Genomic DNA, 19,556 nt, shown 5'->3' on the forward strand with positions numbered 1-19,556 from the left:
TCTTTGTAAAGTGATGGGAAACCCCAATTAGTGCACAGTGTACCCTCGCATGCTCCAGGCAAGGTTACCGTTCCCAATTGTAGTCCACGTGGAACGTAAAGTATGAAAAAGCCCAAAAAATAAAAATGTGAAAAACTCATGTCGACCTAGTGACCCTGTCGACCTAATGCGTGTCGACCTAATGACTGTCGGCCTAAGTTGTGTCTACCTAATGACCGTATCCCGTGCCTCACCCCCTCCTCCTCCTCCTCCTCCTCCTAATTTCCCTTGGGATCCTTTTAATGTCACCTGGAAGAAATGAACATTCCATGCAGGGAGCATTCTTTACCTTCTGGAGATGGGTGTGGTTCATCAACCTATATGGTAGCGAGCACTTTTAAATGATTTGGGGGGAGGGGGGGCAAATCAGGCAAGCGAATGGTGTGAGAAGGGTGTTTAAATGCTGTGGCAATGGCAGTTTGCGCCTTTCACCACAATTGAATTCTTACATAAAAGTGAAAATTGGGAAACTTTACGCAGGGTGCAGTACCATTTGTCATATTCACAGTTTGCCAATTAAACCAGTATGTATCAATTTTAAAATATCTACATGTGTTACTTAACTTAAATTATCTCCGATATTCCTAGTTTTCTACATGTAATCAGTAAAGGGACAATTTATCAAACAATGGGGCAGATGTATTAACCTGGAGAAGGCATAAGGAAGTGATAAACCAGTGATATGTGCAAGGTGATACACGCACCAGCCAATCAGATCCTAACTGTTAATTTATATATTGGAACTGATTGGCTGGTGTGTTTATCACCTTGCACATATCACTGGTTTATCACTTCCTTATGCCTTCTCCAGGTTAATACATCTGCCCCAATGTTTGTGGCGATTTGCGGGTGAGCCACAAATATTAAGTATCCCCTGAATGTATGTAGGAGGGCCCGCAGCAGGTATTGGAGATACCTCCTTTCCCCCCTGGCAGCCGCATCCCCCATAGGTTTCTATGGGGCATGCAATGCTGCCAGATTTACCAATAACCGGAATGTGAAGCATTCCCGATATTGGCCCCCACAGCTACCGCCATCTGAAAATGGCAGTAGCCCAACACCATGTATCTGGTCAGCAGAGGGCTACCCCCAGAACCTCCCTGGAAGTGGCCGCTGTGTAAGTGCTTGTCCCTGCCTGTGCTTATTAGTACATCCAGGTGAAGTAATTGCATATTGCAATGTGATCCTGGGCGCTAATATTGCACCCAGATCGCATTGAACATGTGATCATTAGTAAATGGGCCCCTAAGTGTCAGCTGAGCAGTACAGCTGATGAACTGAGGATGTTATCACGGGATCCATTTAATTTGCCGGCGATCAGAATACCGACGCTGGAATACCGGCGCTACAGGACTATTCCCATTTGTGAGCGGGAATAGATCCTGTGGCGAGCCCGCAAGAGAACACTTTGCGCTCACCCCACTGTCGACATACTGGTGGCCGAGATGCCACTGTCGGTATATTGACAGCCGGCATCCCGGAAGACGGTAAATCATACTGAATCCGTTACAACAATAATTGAATCTTCTCTACTTCATGTCTTGCTTCCTCCATAAAATTGACCTCGGTCAGGCACTATACTTCCTCTAACCAGCCCTTTGTGGGATGTAGTCAGACTGTCGCCATGTTCATAATATCAGCCTGTTCAGTAATGTTGACATTCACAACGACAGCACTGACAAAATGTCAACACATGAAACTGGGGTTAGACTAATAAAGGATTGTCGAGATGATAAATAAATTGACATGTCATACCACACCCATTATGCTTTTATATGGGCATAGTTGTAGGGTTGCTATAATATCCCTCTAATCGGGTGTAGTATGGTATGCCGGCGGTTGGGCTCCCGGCGACCAGCATACCGGCGCCGGAATCCCGACCGCCGGTATACCGACAGCTGGGCGAGCGCAAATGAGCCCCTTGCGGGCACGGTGGGGCGCTACATTCGCCACGCTATCTATTCTCCCTCCAGGGGGGTCGTGGACACCCAAGAGGGAGAAAAAATGTCGGTATTCTGGCGCCGGTATGGTGGTCGCCGGGAGCCCAGCCCCCGGCAACCTGAAGTCCACCCCTCTAATCAGATGCACATATAAATTACACAGGGTTTGTGGCTCAAATACAAACTTGAAGTCAACCAGCCACAGAACCTGTGTAATTCATATATGTCCCTGATTAAAGGAATATTCTAGCAACCCTACTTTGGTGACTTGTCAGTATCCTTGTATCTTACAGCAGGAGCTGCAGTATCAGAGCTTTCATGTGTGTGCCACTGGCCCTTTTGTATAAGCCACAAGTTCTCAAACTCGGTCCTCAGGACTCCACACAGTGCATGTTTTGCAGATAACCCAGCAGGTGCACAGGTGTATTAATTACTGACACATATTAAAAGATCCACAGGTGGAGCTAATTATTTCACTTGCCATTCTGTGAGGAGACCTGCAAAACCTGCACTGTGTGGAGTCCTGAGGACCGAGTTTGAGAACCTGTGGTCTAAGCTATCTTATGTATTGGATGCTTATCAAGCTGATAGTCAAGTGTCATTCCTATGATATTGTAATATGCTTATTTGTAAATAAGAAAGTAATTACCTTGTAACACTCTAATCTCGGCTGTCTAATCTTAACAGTTTATAGTATATAAATTACAAATTATTTCCTAGGTCACGTAATGTACTATTGTTTGTCCATGTCTGTAACAAAACATAATCTTGATAAATTGATGTTTTTACAAGTCTCTACGCAGTTTATGCAAATTCCTGTGCAAATCCTCCTCGATGAATATATTTAGGAAATATGCTGATAAAGTCACATTAAGAGCACAAACGACTTGAAATTTTAATGAGGTCTTCCGTTTTATTGGCACAATAAATGTCACCCCAGTGATAATGTACTTGTATATAGTGACAGCCTTTTCAGCAGAGGTTGTGTCAGCACCTTAATGTACCAAAGTAGCAATTGCATTTTCATGGAAACAAATTTAATCAGGTATTAACATGTCTAAAAAGGAGACGTGAAATACAAATGTTCTGTAATGGTATACTTTGTCATTCTAGAGAAAATGGATGTTATGAAAATCTGTTTGTAATATCAGAGATGTGCCTTTAGATCAGGGCTGGCCAAACCGGTCCTCGAGATCTACCAACAGTTCATGTTTTCCAGACCTCCTGGAGATCTGTAGAATTGTCAGTTAGGAATGAATGCAGCACATCTTAATTAGTAATGACTACACCTGTGAACCAGCTAGGTGGTCTGGAAAATGTGAACTGTTGGTAGATCTCGAGGACCGGTTTGGCCAGCTCTGCTTTAGATGGACAGTGGGTCCCAAGACTAGTTGTAGAGGGGATATAATTATAGTGGTAGACGGGGAGAAGCTCCCAGGTGCAACTCTGATGTTCCTGGAGCAGGGATGTTTTAAGAAAGGAGAGGGCCCGTGTGCAGAGTCCAGGTTGGCCCCATCCTTTCACGTCGCCGTAGCCTCCAGCATTGTGCTGGAGTCTACTGCGCCTGCCATGGTCCGGAGGCAAATATGGTACTGCATATGTGCGGTGGCCATTTTGGGTGTGATTTTTTTTTTTGCAGTGGCCCGTTGTGGTATTACGGAAAGGTGAGTACTAAAACAGCATGGGTGCGATGTGGGCCCCCCTGGACCCATAGGCCCATTTGCACCACACACATTGCATCCATGATAGAAACGCCAATGTCCTGGAGACTAGGTAAGTATGGATATAACCTCACTTTGGGGGAAGAAGGATCAGGTGGAGGATTTGCAGTTGGGTCTGTCAAGTGTGACTGATAGTGAGGCTAACAGTGTCGTTGTACCACAAAAGTGTAATTCCCTACCTATTCTTTCTATGTATGTATACTGATTGGATATAGGGCCTTATTCAGGTTTGCTAGCAAACCAAAGAAGTTATTAGCAATTGGGCAAAACCATGTTGCACTGCAGGTGTGGCAGATGTAACATGTGCAGAGAGATTTAATTTTGGGTGGGGTATGTTCAAGCTGAAATCTAAATTGCATTGTAGAAATTAAGCAGCCAGTATTTACTATATACAGAAACAACATAACCCACACACATTTAAATCTCTCTGCACATGTTACATCCCCCCCCCCCCCCCCCCCCCCCACGCAACATGGTTTTGCCCAATTGATAATAACTTTTTTGGTTTGCTTACAACTCTGAATAACCTCCATAGTGTTCATTCTAGCACCCTGCACCTGTCACAACCTGTGCAGGTTCTCTTTCTGGCCTGGAGTGTCACTCTGCTTTGGTGCTTTTAGCACACTCTGGATTAGTGCTGAGTTACAGACCACAATGTGCTAGAAGCACCAGAGCGCAGAGCGACACCACCGGCAGGAAAGAGGAACTGCATGGGTTGTGTCAGGTGCAGGTTCTATGTCAGGTTCCTTTGGGCTTCATATACAGACTCTGCAAAAGTTATTACCGGGTAATCCTCATTCATGCTGTACCCGTGTCAACCCTCCTGCTTCCGTCTTCTCCCCCCATCAGGTTGCTCAGGCTCTGCAGAGTGTACTCACATTATCACTGGCTTTGTGGGGCATAGGTAGGGAGTAAGGCGGGATGACTTGATGTGAATTGGCCAGCAGCTCATAGTCACATGCTGACGACCATGGTGCCAGCTTCTGAAGCCTCTCCAGTCACTTGGCATACAGTTAGGTACCCGGCTCACTCATGTGATGGCTACTTGTGCTGGGTGATGGTGGCTGCATGTGGGAGGCCAGCCTCAGCATTGTGTAAGGGATAACTCGGGTCGCACCGTTCACACTGCAGCCTACCCAGGTCAGTCCTGGTTTAGCACCTAGTCGCGACCAGGGTCGAATTCATGGTACATACAACTTGGGTTGACCCTTTTACACCAAGCCTGGACTCGGGTTTCTCTGGCAATATTCCGGGTCAGAAGCTTGGTGTGAAAGTAGAATTACCGATTGTTTCAAATGACAGTTTAGAACTCTGATATTGGTTATACTGGTATCATGGGTGAGATGAAGTCACCAGTTGGTGAGTAGAAATAATATTGTATTTCTGCAGCAGGTGGCATTGGTTTCCACAGGGGAAACATCGGGGTGTAGAGTGGATCTTGATCCAGAGTCACAAACAGGCTAAAGCTTTAGCTGTCCCAGGATGCATTGGGGCCTCCTCTATAACCCCGCCTCCAGGCACTGAGAGCTCAGTTTCGAGTTGGTGTTCAGCGCTGCAGCTCCATCACCTCCCAAGCGTCGTTGCATATTCCCGCAGTCTGGTTCCCGGGTACTTGCGAAGGAGAAGTCACGGCTTAGGCACACGGTCGCAGTCTGCTCTCCTGGATCGCGTGGCTGCTACGGGGAAGAGGTAAGAGGGTCCTCCAGGCTGGACCCGCCATTAAATCGTGTTCCGACCACGACCTAGGGAGATGGGTCGCGACACTGGCATGGACACTGTCACTGGGCAGCGACCCCACTAGACCACTAGGGCATTAAAGTACAGGTCCGGTGTACTAACACCCCATTTAATAAGACTTTCTAGTACCTGGGGTGAAAGTCCAGCATAAGGGAGGCAGCGCTTAACCTGTAGCCCCTCCCCCGGCCCAGGCTGCTATCTCCTCACAGTTTTCCCACCCTGGAGCTGCCTCACATTCTCCCTCACTCCCTGACTGAGACGCTGGGTGCCATCTGCTAAACATAGCTGCTGCTGGTCTCTGGGATTGCAGGACAAGGTCTCCCTTGTAAAGCCGCCTGTACACAGTGCTGTGACTTTACAAATACTTAAGTATACTACATGTCTTGATACAGACAGCGTTAGTTGAGAGAGAGTGTACCTGTTACCGAATATATTGTACGAGTATTCTGATATATACTCCGGCCACTGACCATGCTGTATGTGTGTGTGTGCATATATGTATGTATGTATGTATGTATGTATATGTATGTGTGTGTGTGTATGTATGTATGTATGTATGTATGTGTATGTATGTATGTATGTATGTATGTGTGTGTGTATATATATATATATTTCTCTAACGTCCTAGTGGATGCTGGGGACTCCGAAAGGACCATGGGGAATAGCGGCTCCGCAGGAGACTGGGCACAAAGTAAAAGCTTTAGGACTAGCTGGTGTGCACTGACTCCTCCCCCTATGACCCTCCTCCAAGCCTCAGTTAGATTTTGTGCCCGAACGAGAAGGGTGCAATCTAGGTGGCTCTCCTGAGCTGCTTAGTGAAAAGTTTAAATAGGTTTTTTATTTTCAGTGAGACCTGCTGGCAACAGGCTCACTGCATCGTGGGACTTAGGGGAGAGAAACGAACCCACCTGCGTGCAGAGTGGATTGGGTTTCTTAGGCTACTGGACATTAGCTCCAGAGGGACGATCACAGGCACAGCCATGGATGGGTCCCGGAGCCGCGCCGCCGGCCCCCTTACAGATGCTGAAGCAAGAAGAGGTCCATAAATCGGCGGCAGAAGACTTTCCTGTCTTCATAAGGTAGCGCACAGCACTGCAGCTGTGCGCCATTGCTCTCAGCACACTTCACACTCCGGTCACTGAGGGTGCAGGACGCTGGGGGGGGGCGTCCTGGGAAGCAATGAATTTACCTTAGTTGGCAAAAAATACATCACATATAGCTCCTGGGCTATATGGATGTATTTAACCCCTGCCAGTTTTCCAGAAAAAAGCGGGAGAAGAGCCCGCCGTGAAGGGGGCGGGGCCTATCTCCTCAGCACACAGCGCCATTTTTCCCACACAGCTCCGCTGGTAGGAAGGCTCCCAGAATCTCCCCTGCATCCTGCAACTACAGAAACAGGGTAAAAAAGAGAGGCGGGCACTTATTTGGCAAAATAACAGATATAAGCAGCTATAAGGGATAGACACTTATTGTAAGGTTGTCCCTATACATATATAGCGCTCTGGTGTGTGCTGGCAAACTCTCCCTCTGTCTCCCCAAAGGGCTAAGTGGGTCCTGTCCTCTATCAGAGCATTCCCTGTGTGTGTGCTGGGTGTCGGTACGTGTGTGTCGACATGTATGAGGAGGAAAATGATGTGGAGGCGGAGCAATTGCCTATAATGGTGATGTCACCCCCTAGGGAGTCGACACCTGAATGGATGGCCGTAATTAAGGAATTACGTGACAGTGTCGGCACGTTACAGAAAACTGTTGATGACATGAGACAGCCGGCAGCTCAGTTAGTGCCTGTCCAGGCGTCTCAAACACCGTCGGGGGCTATTAAACGCCCATTACCTCAGTGGGTCGACACGGACCCAGACACAAACACTGACTCCAGTGTCGACGGTGAAGAAACAAACGTATTTTCCAGTAGGGCCACACGTTACATGATCACGGCAATGAAGGAGGTTTTGCACATCTCTGATACTGCAAGTACCACAAAAAGGGGTATTATGTGGGGTGTGAAAAAACTACCCGTAGTTTTTCCTGAATCAGATGAATTGAATGAAGTGTGTGATGAAGCGTGGGTTACCCCCGACAGAAAACTGCTAATTTCTAAAAAATTATTGGCACTATATCCCTTCCCACCAGAGGTTAGGGCTCGTTGGGAAACACCCCCTAGGGTGGATAAGGCGCTCACACGCTTATCAAAACAAGTGGCGTTACCGTCTCCAGAAACGGCCGCCCTTAAGGAGCCAGCAGATAGGAGGCTGGAAAATATCCTTAAAAGTATATACACACATACTGGTGTTATACTGCGACCAGCAATCGCCTCAGCCTGGATGTGCAGTGCTGGGGTGGCTTGGTCGGATTCCCTGACTGAAAATATTGATACCCTGGACAGGGACAATATATTATTGACTATAGAGCATTTAAAGGATGCATTCCTATATATGCGAGATGCACAGAGAGACATTTGCACTCTGGCATCAAGAGTAAGTGCGATGTCCATTTCTGCCAGAAGAGGATTATGGACGCGACAGTGGTCAGGGGATGCGGATTCCAAACGGCATATGGAAGTATTGCCGTATAAAGGGGAGGAGTTATTTGGGGGCGGTCTATCGGACCTGGTGGCCACGGCAACGGCTGGGAAATCCACCTTTTTACCCCAAGTCACCTCGCAGCAGAAAAAGATACCGCCTTTTCAGGCTCAGTCCTTTCGCCCCCATAAGGGCAAGCGGGCAAAAGGCCACTCATATCTGCCCCGGGGCAGAGGAAGGGGAAAAAGACTACAACAGACAGCTTCTTCCCACGACCAGAAGCCCTCCCCCGCTTCTGCCAAGTCCTCAGCATGACGCTGGGGCCTTACAAGCGGACTCAGGCACGGTGGGGGCCCGTCTCAAGAATTTCAGCGCGCAGTGGGCTCACTCGCAAGTGGACCCCTGGATCCTGCAGGTAGTATCTCAGGGGTACAAATTGGAATTCGAGACGTCTCCCCCTCGCCGGTTCTTGAAGTCTGCTTTACCAACGTCTACCCCCGACAGGGAGGCGGTATTGGAAGCCATTCACAAGCTGTATTCCCAGCAAGTGATAATCAAGGTACCCCTCCTACAACAGGGAAAGGGGTATTACTCCACGCTGTTTGTGGTACCGAAGCCGGACGGCTCGGTGAGACCCATTTTAAATCTGAAAACCTTGAACACTTACATAAAAAGGTTCAAGTTCAAGATGGAGTCACTCAGAGCTGTGATAGCGAACCTGGAAGAAGGGGACTACATGGTGTCTCTGGACATCAAGGATGCTTACCTCCATGTCCCAATTTGCCCTTCTCACCAAGGGTACCTCAGGTTTGTGGTACAGAACTGTCACTATCAGTTTCAGACGCTGCCGTTTGGATTGTCCACGGCACCCCGGGTCTTTACCAAGGTAATGGCCGAAATGATGATTCTTCTTCGAAGAAAAGGCGTCTTAATTATCCCTTACTTGGACGATCTCCTGATAAGGGCACGTTCCAGAGAACAGTTAGAGGTCGGAGTAGCACTATCGCAAATAGTACTACGACAGCACGGATGGATTCTAAATATTCCAAAATCGCAGCTGATTCCGACGACACGTCTGCTGTTCCTAGGGATGATTCTGGACACCGTACAGAAAAAGATGTTTCTCCCGGAAGAGAAAGCCAGGGAGTTATCCGACCTAGTCAGGAAACTCCTAAGACCAGGCCAGGTGTCAGTGCATCAGTGCACAAGGGTCCTGGGAAAGATGGTGGCTTCTTACGAAGCGATTCCATTCGGCAGATTCCACGCAAGAACTTTTCAGTTGGATCTGCTAGACAAATGGTCCGGATCGCATCTTCAAATGCATCAGCGGATAACCCTGTCTCCAAGGACAAGGGTGTCTCTCCTGTGGTGGTTACAGAGTGCTCATCTCCTAGAGGGCCGCAGATTCGGCATTCAGGATTGGGTCCTGGTGACCACGGATGCCAGCCTGAGAGGCTGGGGAGCAGTCACACAGGGAAAAAATTTCCAGGGCTTGTGGTCAAGCATGGAAACGTCACTTCACATAAATATCCTGGAACTAAGGGCCATTTACAATGCCCTAAGTCAGGCAAGGCCTCTGCTTCAGGGTCAGCCAGTATTGATCCAGTCGGACAACATCACGGCAGTCGCCCACGTAAACAGACAGGGCGGCACAAGAAGCAGGAGGGCAATGACGGAAGTGGCAAGGATTCTTCGCTGGGCGGAAAATCATGTGATAGCACTGTCAGCAGTGTTCATTCCGGGAGTGGACAACTGGGAAGCAGACTTCCTCAGCAGACACGATCTTCACCCGGGGGAGTGGGGACTTCACCCGGAAGTCTTCCACATGATTGTAAACCGTTGGGAAAAACCAAAGGTGGACATGATGGCGTCTCGCCTCAACAAAAAACTGGACAGATATTGTTCCAGGTCAAGGGACCCTCAGGCAATAGCTGTGGACGCTCTGGTAACACCGTGGGTGTACCGGTCAGTGTATGTGTTCCCTCCTCTTCCTCTCATACCAAAAGTACTGAGAATCATAAGAAGGAGAGGAGTAAAGACTATACTCGTGGCTCCGGATTGGCCAAGAAGGACTTGGTACCCGGAAATTCAAGAGATGCTCACGGAAGACCCGTGGCCTCTACCTCTAAGACAGGACCTGCTCCAGCAGGGACCATGTCTGTTCCAAGACTTACCGCGGCTGCGTTTGACGGCATGGCGGTTGAACGCCGGATCCTGAAGGAAAAAGGCATTCCGGATGAAGTCATCCCTACCCTGATCAAAGCCAGGAAGGATGTAACCGTACAACATTATCACCGTATTTGGCGTAAATATGTTGCGTGGTGCGAGGCCAGGAAGGCCCCTACGGAGGAATTTCAACTGGGTCGATTCCTGCATTTCCTGCAAACAGGACTGTCTATGGGCCTCAAATTAGGGTCCATTAAGGTTCAAATTTCGGCCCTGTCGATATTCTTCCAAAAAGAACTAGCTTCTGTACCTGAAGTTCAGACGTTTGTCAAGGGAGTACTGCATATACAGCCTCCTTTTGTGCCTCCAGTGGCACCTTGGGATCTCAATGTAGTGTTGGGATTCCTAAAATCACATTGGTTTGAACCACTCACCACTGTGGACTTGAAGTATCTCACTTGGAAAGTGGTAATGCTGTTAGCCCTGGCTTCAGCCAGGCGTGTATCAGAATTGGCGGCTTTATCCTATAAAAGCCCTTACCTAATTTTTCATACGGACAGGGCAGAATTGAGGACTCGTCCTCAATTTCTCCCTAAGGTGGTTTCAGCATTTCACTTAAACCAACCTATCGTGGTGCCTGCGGCTACTAGGGACTTGGAGGATTCCAAGTTGCTGGACGTAGTCAGGGCCCTGAAAATATATGTTTCCAGGACGGCTGGAGTCAGAAAATCTGACTCGCTGTTTATCCTGTATGCACCGAACAAGCTGGGTGCTCCTGCTTCTAAGCAGACGATTGCTCGTTGGATTTGTAGTACAATTCAGCTTGCACATTCTGTGGCAGGCCTGCCACAGCCAAAATCTATAAAAGCCCATTCCACACGGAAAGTGGGCTCATCTTGGGCGGCTGCCCGAGGGGTCTCGGCTTTACAACTTTGCCGAGCAGCTACTTGGTCAGGGGCAAACACGTTTGCTAAATTCTACAAATTTGATACCCTGGCTGAGGAGGACCTGGAGTTCTCTCATTCGGTGCTGAGAGTCATCCGCACTCTCCCGCCCGTTTGGGAGCTTTGGTATAATCCCCATGGTCCTTTCGGAGTCCCCAGCATCCACTAGGACGTTAGAGAAAATAAGAATTTACTTACCGATAATTCTATTTCTCATAGTCCGTAGTAGATGCTGGGCGCCGATCCCAAGTGCGGATTGTCTGCATTACTTGTACATAGTTATTGTTACAAAAATCGGGTTATTGTTGTTGTGAGCCATCTTTTCAGAGGCTCCTTCTGTTATCATGCTGTTAACTGGGTTCAGATCACAAGTTGTACGGTGTGATTGGTGTGGCTGGTAATGAGTCTTACCCGGGATTCAAAATCCTTCTTTATTGTGTACGCTCGTCCGGGCACAGTATCCTAACTGAGGCTTGGAGGAGGGTCATAGGGGGAGGAGCCAGTGCACACCAGCTAGTCCTAAAGCTTTTACTTTGTGCCCAGTGCCCAGTCTCCTGCGGAGCCGCTATTCCCCATGGTCCTTTCGGAGTCCCCAGCATCCACTACGGACTATGAGAAATAGAATTATCGGTAAGTAAATTCTTATTATATATATATATATATATATATATATTATTAGTCCAGTGCAGCTTTATTGTAATAATAATTTCTGCATAGCCTATGGCTGTGTTCCTGTATCTGCTGTGTGGTTTCACTCTGTGTTTCCCAGATATGACTGTCACTATATTCTGTACCCTGGGAAAGGTGTGTTTGGGTCTTATTATATAGTATTACACAGTATTCATCAAATACGTATATTCTACTGTGTCACAGTCACATAATACCAGGTTCTATCCACAGGTATTGGTTTTTTTTGTCTGGCTTCATCATACTATAATAGCCCTGTTGTTGCATTTATCTCATAATGTCTAACAGAAAGGGGGGGGGAAGTGTTTGTATGATGGTCTGTGTATTACTTGTCATGCACCTCCCAGTCAGTCCGCAGCTCCTGCACCTACACAGGAGTCACCCTGGGCTGTGTTCACCACCCTGCTGGGTACTCTGGTGGAGCGCCTAGCGCCCCCTATGAGACCACCGATGCCACTAACACCACATATTGGGGGTCATTCCGAGTTGTTCGCTCGCTAGCAGATTTTAGCAGCATTGCACACGCTAGAGCGCCGCCCTCTGGGAGTGTATCTTAGCTTAGCAGAATTGCAAACAAAAGATTAGCAGAATTGCAAATAGAAATTTCTTAGCAGTTTCTGAGTAGCTCGAGACTTACTCCTACATTGCGATCAGCTCAGCCCGTTTCGTTCCTGGTTTGACGTCACAAACACGCCCTGCGTTCGGTCAGCCACTCCCCTGTTTCTCCAGACACTCCTGCGTTTTATCCTGGCACGCCTGCGTTTTTCCGCACACTCCCAGAAAACGGTCAGTTTCTGCCCAGAAACACCCACTTCCTGTCAATCACACTCCGATCACTTCAACGATGAAATTTCTTCGTTCGGACGTGAGTAAATCTACTAAGTTTTGTGCTAAAATACTTAGCGCATGCGCACTGTGTACCATGTGCATGCGTATTTTCGCCTTAATCGCTCCGTTGCGAAAATCGGCAACGAGCGAACAACTCGGAATGACCCCCATTGTTCCTATGGTTAATTCACTTTGGGCAGAATATTTGTCTAACCACTGCAGCAACTGAATTAGCCCCATGTTAGACAGAAATCTACCCCAGGTCACTCCCGTGTCCCTGGATCCTCTAAGCGGGTTGCTTCCTTGTCACAATTCACAAACCTCTCATGTTTTATCTGAATAGGACGGTTCTGTCAGACACTGAATCCTGTGTTACTGATGAGGATTCTCCCTTGCAAATTGATGTCCGTGCCTTAGTGGTTGCTGTTAAGCGTATCCTACAAATCACTGATGATGAGGATTCCACTACTGTGGCAAAGAAAACTGATACAGTTTTTACCCACCTTCTGTTGTTTAAACTTATTACCCCATTCTGATCATTTAGTGGACATCAGACGGGAACCCTGGTCTAATCCAGGGAAGAAATTCCCTCTGCCTAAATGGGCCTTGGCTTGCTATCCTCTCCCTGCAGAGTTGTGTAACAAATGGGAGACTCCACCCCCGGTGGATTCTCATGTCACCCACCTTGTGGTGTCGTCCACTCTGCTTGTCACCACTGTCACCTCATTGAAAGAGCCGACAGATAAGCGTGTGGAGGGATGCCTGAAATCTATCTACTCCCTTACAGGAGCTATTCATAGACCCACTATTGCTGCCTCTTGGGCTGCAAAAGGTATTGAGGCTTTGGTTCAGGCGTTAAGAGGAAGAGCTGCCTGAGGATATCTCTGACAATGGGGATAATTCAGAGTTGATCGTTGATGTTTCTAAATTAATCACATCTACGATCATTTATTTTGACATGCGTGGGGACGCCCAGCATGGGGCTAGTCCGCCCCGCATGGGGCTAGTCCGCCCCGCATGTCAAGCCCTACCCCACCTGCACAAGTACAAAAGCATCACACAACGGCAATGCTTTTGTACTTGACAAGTAGTTCCCTACCTGCGCAGCTCCTGCGTGCTGGCAAGGAGCTACTTGTCGCATCCTGGGTCGCAGCGGCTGCGTGTGACATTGCGCAGCTGCCATGGCCCACCCACTGCACGGACTGGGCACGCCTGCATTCCTTTCGGCCTCAAGGGAAATCCAAAGGATCAGTCATACCCAAGACAATCTCATGATCCCAAAACCACCAAGCCCAAGGCGAAACAATCCTGGGCAGCCCGTCACCCTGCTTCCAAACATGCCAAGCCTGCTGCATGATGGACTTCTACAGTTCGCCCAGGTCTGCTTAAAGACCACTTCAGATGCATGGGTACTGGAAGTTGTCTCTCACGGGTACGCTGTCTCCTTCAAGAGACGTCCCCCCTCGCCAGTTCTGCACTACTGCTCTCCCTTCAGATCCTTTAAAGGCGCAAGCTCTAGAAATGGTTGTGAGTTCTCTCCTGAGTACAGGATTGGTTGTGCCGGTACCTCAGTCGCAGAGAGGCAGAGGTTACTACTCGACCCTGTTTCTGGTCCCGAAACTTAATTGGTCCTTCCGGCCTATACTTAACCTCAAATTTCTGAACAAGTTTGTGAGGGTGTCCAGGTTTCATATGGAAACGCTGCGCTCAATTGTGCTGGCTATGGAACCCGAAGACTATATGGTATCCCTAGATATACAGGATGCATATCTGCATATTCCTATTGCCATGTTGCTTCAGCAGTTCCTGCGGTTTGCTATTGGCAACCTTCATTACCAATTCCAGGCTCTGCCATTTCGACTGGCTACGGCTCCTCGGATCTTCACCAAGGTCATGGCCGTGATGACGGCCCATCTCCATCGCCAGGGAGTCAGAATCCTACCGTACTTAGATGACTTGTTGATTCTGGCAAATTCCCACGAAGTCCTTCTCAGTCATCTACAACTAACGGTGACCTTCCTGCAAGCCCGTGGGTGGCTAATCAATTGGAAGAAGTCTTCGCAGGACCCAGCTCAGAACATGGTGCACCTGGGGGCGTTCTTGGACACACCCAGTCGGAGACTGTTTCTGTCTCCAGACAAAGGTGGTCATTCCGACTTGATCGCACGCTGACGTTTTTTGCAGCGCAGCGATAAGGTCACTACTGCGCATACATATGCATCGCAATGCGCAGGCGTGTTGTGCGGGTACAAAATGGATCGTTGCTGTGCGATGGATTTAACGAAGAATCCATTCGCACAGCCGATCGCAAGGAGATTGACAGGAAGAGGGCGTTTGCGGGTGTCAACTGACTGTTTTCTGGGAGTGGTTGGAAAAATGCAGGCGTGTCCAAGCGTTTGCAAGGTGGGTGTCTGACGTCAATGCCGGGACCGGACAGGCTGAAGTGATCGCAAGGGCTGAGTAAGTTCTGAGCTACTCAGAAACTGCACAAACTATTTTTGTACTGCTCGGCTGCACATGCGATCGCACACTTGCACAGCAAATGTACACTCCCCAGTGGGCGGCGACTATGCATCTGCACGGTTGCAAAAAGTAGCTAGCGAGCGATCAACTCTAAATGACCCCCAAAGTCCTGAAGCTTCAGGACAGGATAAGATGCTTCCTTTGTCACCCCAGAGTGTCGATACACTCGGCGATGCAAGTACTTGGTCTGATTGTGTCGGCCTTCGACATGGTAGAGTACGCTCAATTTCATTCCCGCCCACTACAACGGTTAATCCTTTCCAAGTGGGATGGCCTACCTCATCGGATCAGATCTCACATAATCTCTTTGACTCCGGAGGTTCGTCTGTCACTAACCTGATGGCTCCAGTACCAGCAATTGAGCAAAAGCCGTCCCTTCTGTATCCCCGACTAGGTCCTACTGACGACGGACGCCAATCTGAGGGGATGGTGATCGGTGTTGGAGCAAATAAACATTGTGGAGCTGAGAAGACAGGGTGATGATTCCGCACAAGTCAAATAATTCAGAATAGATATGTGAATGAACACCCAATTGGACGATATGTCTTTAGAACGTACTCATTCTTATTGTCTGCTCTTACAGGCTCTAATATTGCCTGTACTACACCCAAAATTGATGGGCACATTTTTTTGGGCCTGTTTGATTGTACTGTAAGTGTTCACCTGTAGCCAACTTGGGCCTTTTTTGAGTAACAGTTATCATAAATCTCTTCTCTTTTTTTTTTTTTTTTTTCCTCTCTCTAAACTTCTCAAATGGACTCTCATCTGTGATCCAGGTAATACCTGCCTAACGCAGACAGCAGATCCACTGCTTGCTTCCAACTACGGTTCATCCTGAACCCACCTCTTGTGGTCCCTTCCTCCAATTTCCTTCACTACTTAGGTGCACTCTCATTAGTGCACAGCTATTCAGGTCCAAACCCTACAACCATACCTTACCGTCAATGCCCGATCTTGTTTGATCTTGGAAGCCAAACGGTATAGGGCTGGGTCAGTACTTGGGAGGGAGACCCCCAGGGAATACCCAGTGTAGTATAGCCATCGGACCAATATTGTTGTGTAGCTCAAGCCAGAACACTAGCAGCAGGATCACTACTTTTCCTTGTTTTCTTTCTTTCGATCTACGCATTAATATACTACGTATAACCAACTCATATGTGAATTTCTATCTAGAATTTTTTTGTAACAGAATACTATTGCCCTTATCAATTCCATTATGTCCTCTTAAACACATAAACAGGTGGGTAGGCTTTCCCTAGTGTTTGAATGACCCATTGGGGACTCAGCAATACAGATTTATCTGTGCTGGTCAGTGTAAAACCGGTGTAGTACTGTTGTGTCTACATCTTTTTAATTCTCTCTATTAAGAGAAAGACCAGAACATCTCTTTTTTTTAAATTGTGTTTATTGAAGAGAAGAAAAGTAACACACATGTAACAGTATTAATACATATCAATAAAGGCGAACATAGAAATCCACTGTCCGTATATTATTGTGACATGTTAAATGTGGGAAATTGCGACACAAAATAGTATAAACCCTAATGATCATGAAATACAGTACATCAAAATTAGTCAATTATACATATGTATGACTATATTTATAAGTGAGGTGTTAAAAGTCCAACGGCAAAAGACCTATCTAAAGAAGCTCAAAACGGTGGCGACCCATCGGTGAGGGTTGCCATATTATACCACGTCGTTAACCGTACCACTTTACGTATACTTTCTTTGGTGTTCACAGGTAATGTGATCAAAAAAGGCAGCCATATTGCAAAAAACTTAGGAGCACGAGATTCAACATCTAGAGAACATTCTGTCCAATCCATTTGGAATAGAAATATTAACCGTGGTAACACAAGAGACACAGGAATATGATCTTTTTGTATCCACTGAGATAGTATTGTTTTCTTTGCTGCTGCTGCAATGCGAGCCAGAAGCAGTCTTGTACCCTTGGATAAAGCGGGAGTGTAAGGTTCTACATAATTCCAAAGGGCCCATGCCATTGTCATTGTAAATGGTATACCCAAGTTAACCCCGATGTACACCTGTATTAGTTCCCAGAATGATTGTATAATTGGGCAAGACCATAAACAGTGTATAATATCAGCATCGGGGGACTTGCATTTGAAACATTGAGAATTGTCTGCTGCCCCTGTAAGGAATCGCAGCCTAGGGGTATAGTAAGCTCTATGTAAAAATTTTAAATGCATCTCTGCATAAGAGGAAGATACCAATTGTTTATTAAGCAAATTAGACCATTTAATAATAGTGTGCAAATCCACTCCCGGAAAGACATCCTTCCATTTAGCTATGCCCGCAGTAAGTTTAGTATAGTCAATCTTCCGTCTGGTGTAAGAGTATATTAAAGATGTAGAATGGGGGGAGTCTAAACGTCATCGTACAATGCCATCCAGTAGAAAAGTACGATCAATGGGCTGTAGGTGCGTCATAATGTGTGTAGCAAAACTACGCATCTGAAAATATGCAAAAAAGGGAAATTTCAAAGTCGGGTATCTAGTTTGTAATTGGGACAGCGATAATACCGCCGAACAGTCATCATTCAAAAATTGAAACAATGAACGGAGTCCCTGGAGGTGCCAACCACGTACAATCCTGCCCGCATCCCCTCCCTGAAAAGCCGGGTTCCCAAATAAAGGCTGGAACAAGGAATGAGTCAGAGTGAGTTTAGAACGTTTTCTAATTTGCTGCCACGCCTTGTAAGGAGCATATAATAATGGAATTGATTTAATATCCTGTAATATAAAGGAATTCGGAAAATGTAGTATCTGTAACAAATCATAACTGGGATACAAAGCTTGTTCCAGAGCCTTGTTAACAAAATTGTCTCCGTTACCTATCCAATCTAGGGCGCATCTATAATTAGCTGCTAAGGAGTAATCTTCCGGGCAGGGGAGATTAACTCCTCCAAGTGAGGGTGGTTGTTTTAATTTGAACAGCGCTATACGAGGACGCTTATTCGCCCATATAAATTTAGTAATGGCTTTATTTAGTGTATGTATATCTTTTTTTAATAGCAAAAACGGAAGCATCTGTATCGGGTAAAGTAGGCGAGGAAAAGACACCATTTTATACAAGTGACACCTACCCAAGTGAGAAATTGGCAGATGTTGCCATCTCGTAAAGTCCTCGATCATCCTATTAATATAATAAGAAAAGTTTAAAGAGTATAATTCCGAGGGATCAGATGATACACGTATACCAAGATATGTTATGTAGTTATGCGCCCATTTAAATGGGAACGCATCATCCCATCCCACCCTCGCGTCTCCACCCAGTGCCAGTGCCTCAGTCTTGTCAAAATTAATTAAAAATCCTGATATTAAGTTAAAATTCTCTAGTGCGGTCAATAGTGAGGGAAAGGATGTCATGGGGTCACTGAAATATAGTAGAAGATCATCCGCAAAAGCGGAGACCTTTATAGTGTGAGAGCCCACTTCGATACCTTTCCAAGATACATCACTTATGAACGTGCGTATGAGCGGGTCTAAAGCCAGATTAAATAACAAGGGGGAGAGGGGGCACCCCTGTCTTGTACCCCTATATAACTGAAACGATTTTGTGTTTAATCCATTGATCGTGATATACGCTTGTGGAGTGGCATATAGTGTTTTAAAAACATCAATAAACTTAGTACCAAAATGTTGAGCATGTAGGACTCGCAATATATGAGCCCAGGAGACACGGTCAAATATAAAAAGAAGAACAATTGGGTGCGCTATCAATAGCGGCTGGTAAGGGGATGGTAAGTCCCCAAAAGATGAACAACAGCAAAAGAAAAAATTACCAGCGCTGGCTGATCATGTAGATAATGAAACAATCCAATAACCAAAAGGCTTAAATATAAAATATCACATTTATTATACAAATGTAAATAAATAATTAAACAATAAAATTAAATCATAAGAATAAAAATAGGAATAAAATTGTGTATCAGTTTTCAATAGGAATGCCACAAGGTGCCTGAATTATTAAAAAGTCCACATTAGGCAATTTATTGACACTCCAAAAGGACCTTGATCACTGGAGATGTCCATCACTAATCGGTTATTTTTGCATAAACCGAAAAATTGCAAATGTGAGGTAGTTACCAGTGATCCTTGGAGCAGATAGAGTCCACCTGTAGTTAACTGGATCAGTTGTCCTCTTTGGCATGGAGGGATATGTCCAGAATAGTGGATACTGCTAGATGATTGTCCCAATTGTTGTATTACCGAGTGTCAGGAGAGCCAGTGGTGCTGATGAATATCAGGATGAAATAGTAGCTCAACGCGTTTCGCTGGTTTTAAATGGTCCAGCTTCCTCAGGAGCAAGTAAGATAGTGGCTGTCACGAGGCCCTTTTATACTGATGTATGTGGCAATAATTGATTACACATGTTGTTCACTCATAATTGCAATATATAAGCCTTTTGGAAAAATATGCTCTAATAT

At 46.6% G+C, this 19,556-nt stretch overlaps 1 protein-coding gene and 1 pseudogene across 2 annotated transcripts in view; both read left to right on the forward strand.

Moving 5' to 3' along the window:
- Positions 1–19,556, forward strand: part of RWDD3 (RWD domain containing 3) — a 50,062-nt gene that overhangs the window by 4,365 nt on the left and 26,141 nt on the right. The window lies entirely within an intron of this gene.
- LOC134964564 (5S ribosomal RNA) lies at positions 16,025–16,143 on the forward strand (annotated as a pseudogene).

The sequence above is a fragment of the Pseudophryne corroboree genome, chromosome 9 (assembly GCF_028390025.1).
Source record: "Pseudophryne corroboree isolate aPseCor3 chromosome 9, aPseCor3.hap2, whole genome shotgun sequence".
Taxonomy (NCBI): domain Eukaryota; kingdom Metazoa; phylum Chordata; class Amphibia; order Anura; family Myobatrachidae; genus Pseudophryne; species Pseudophryne corroboree.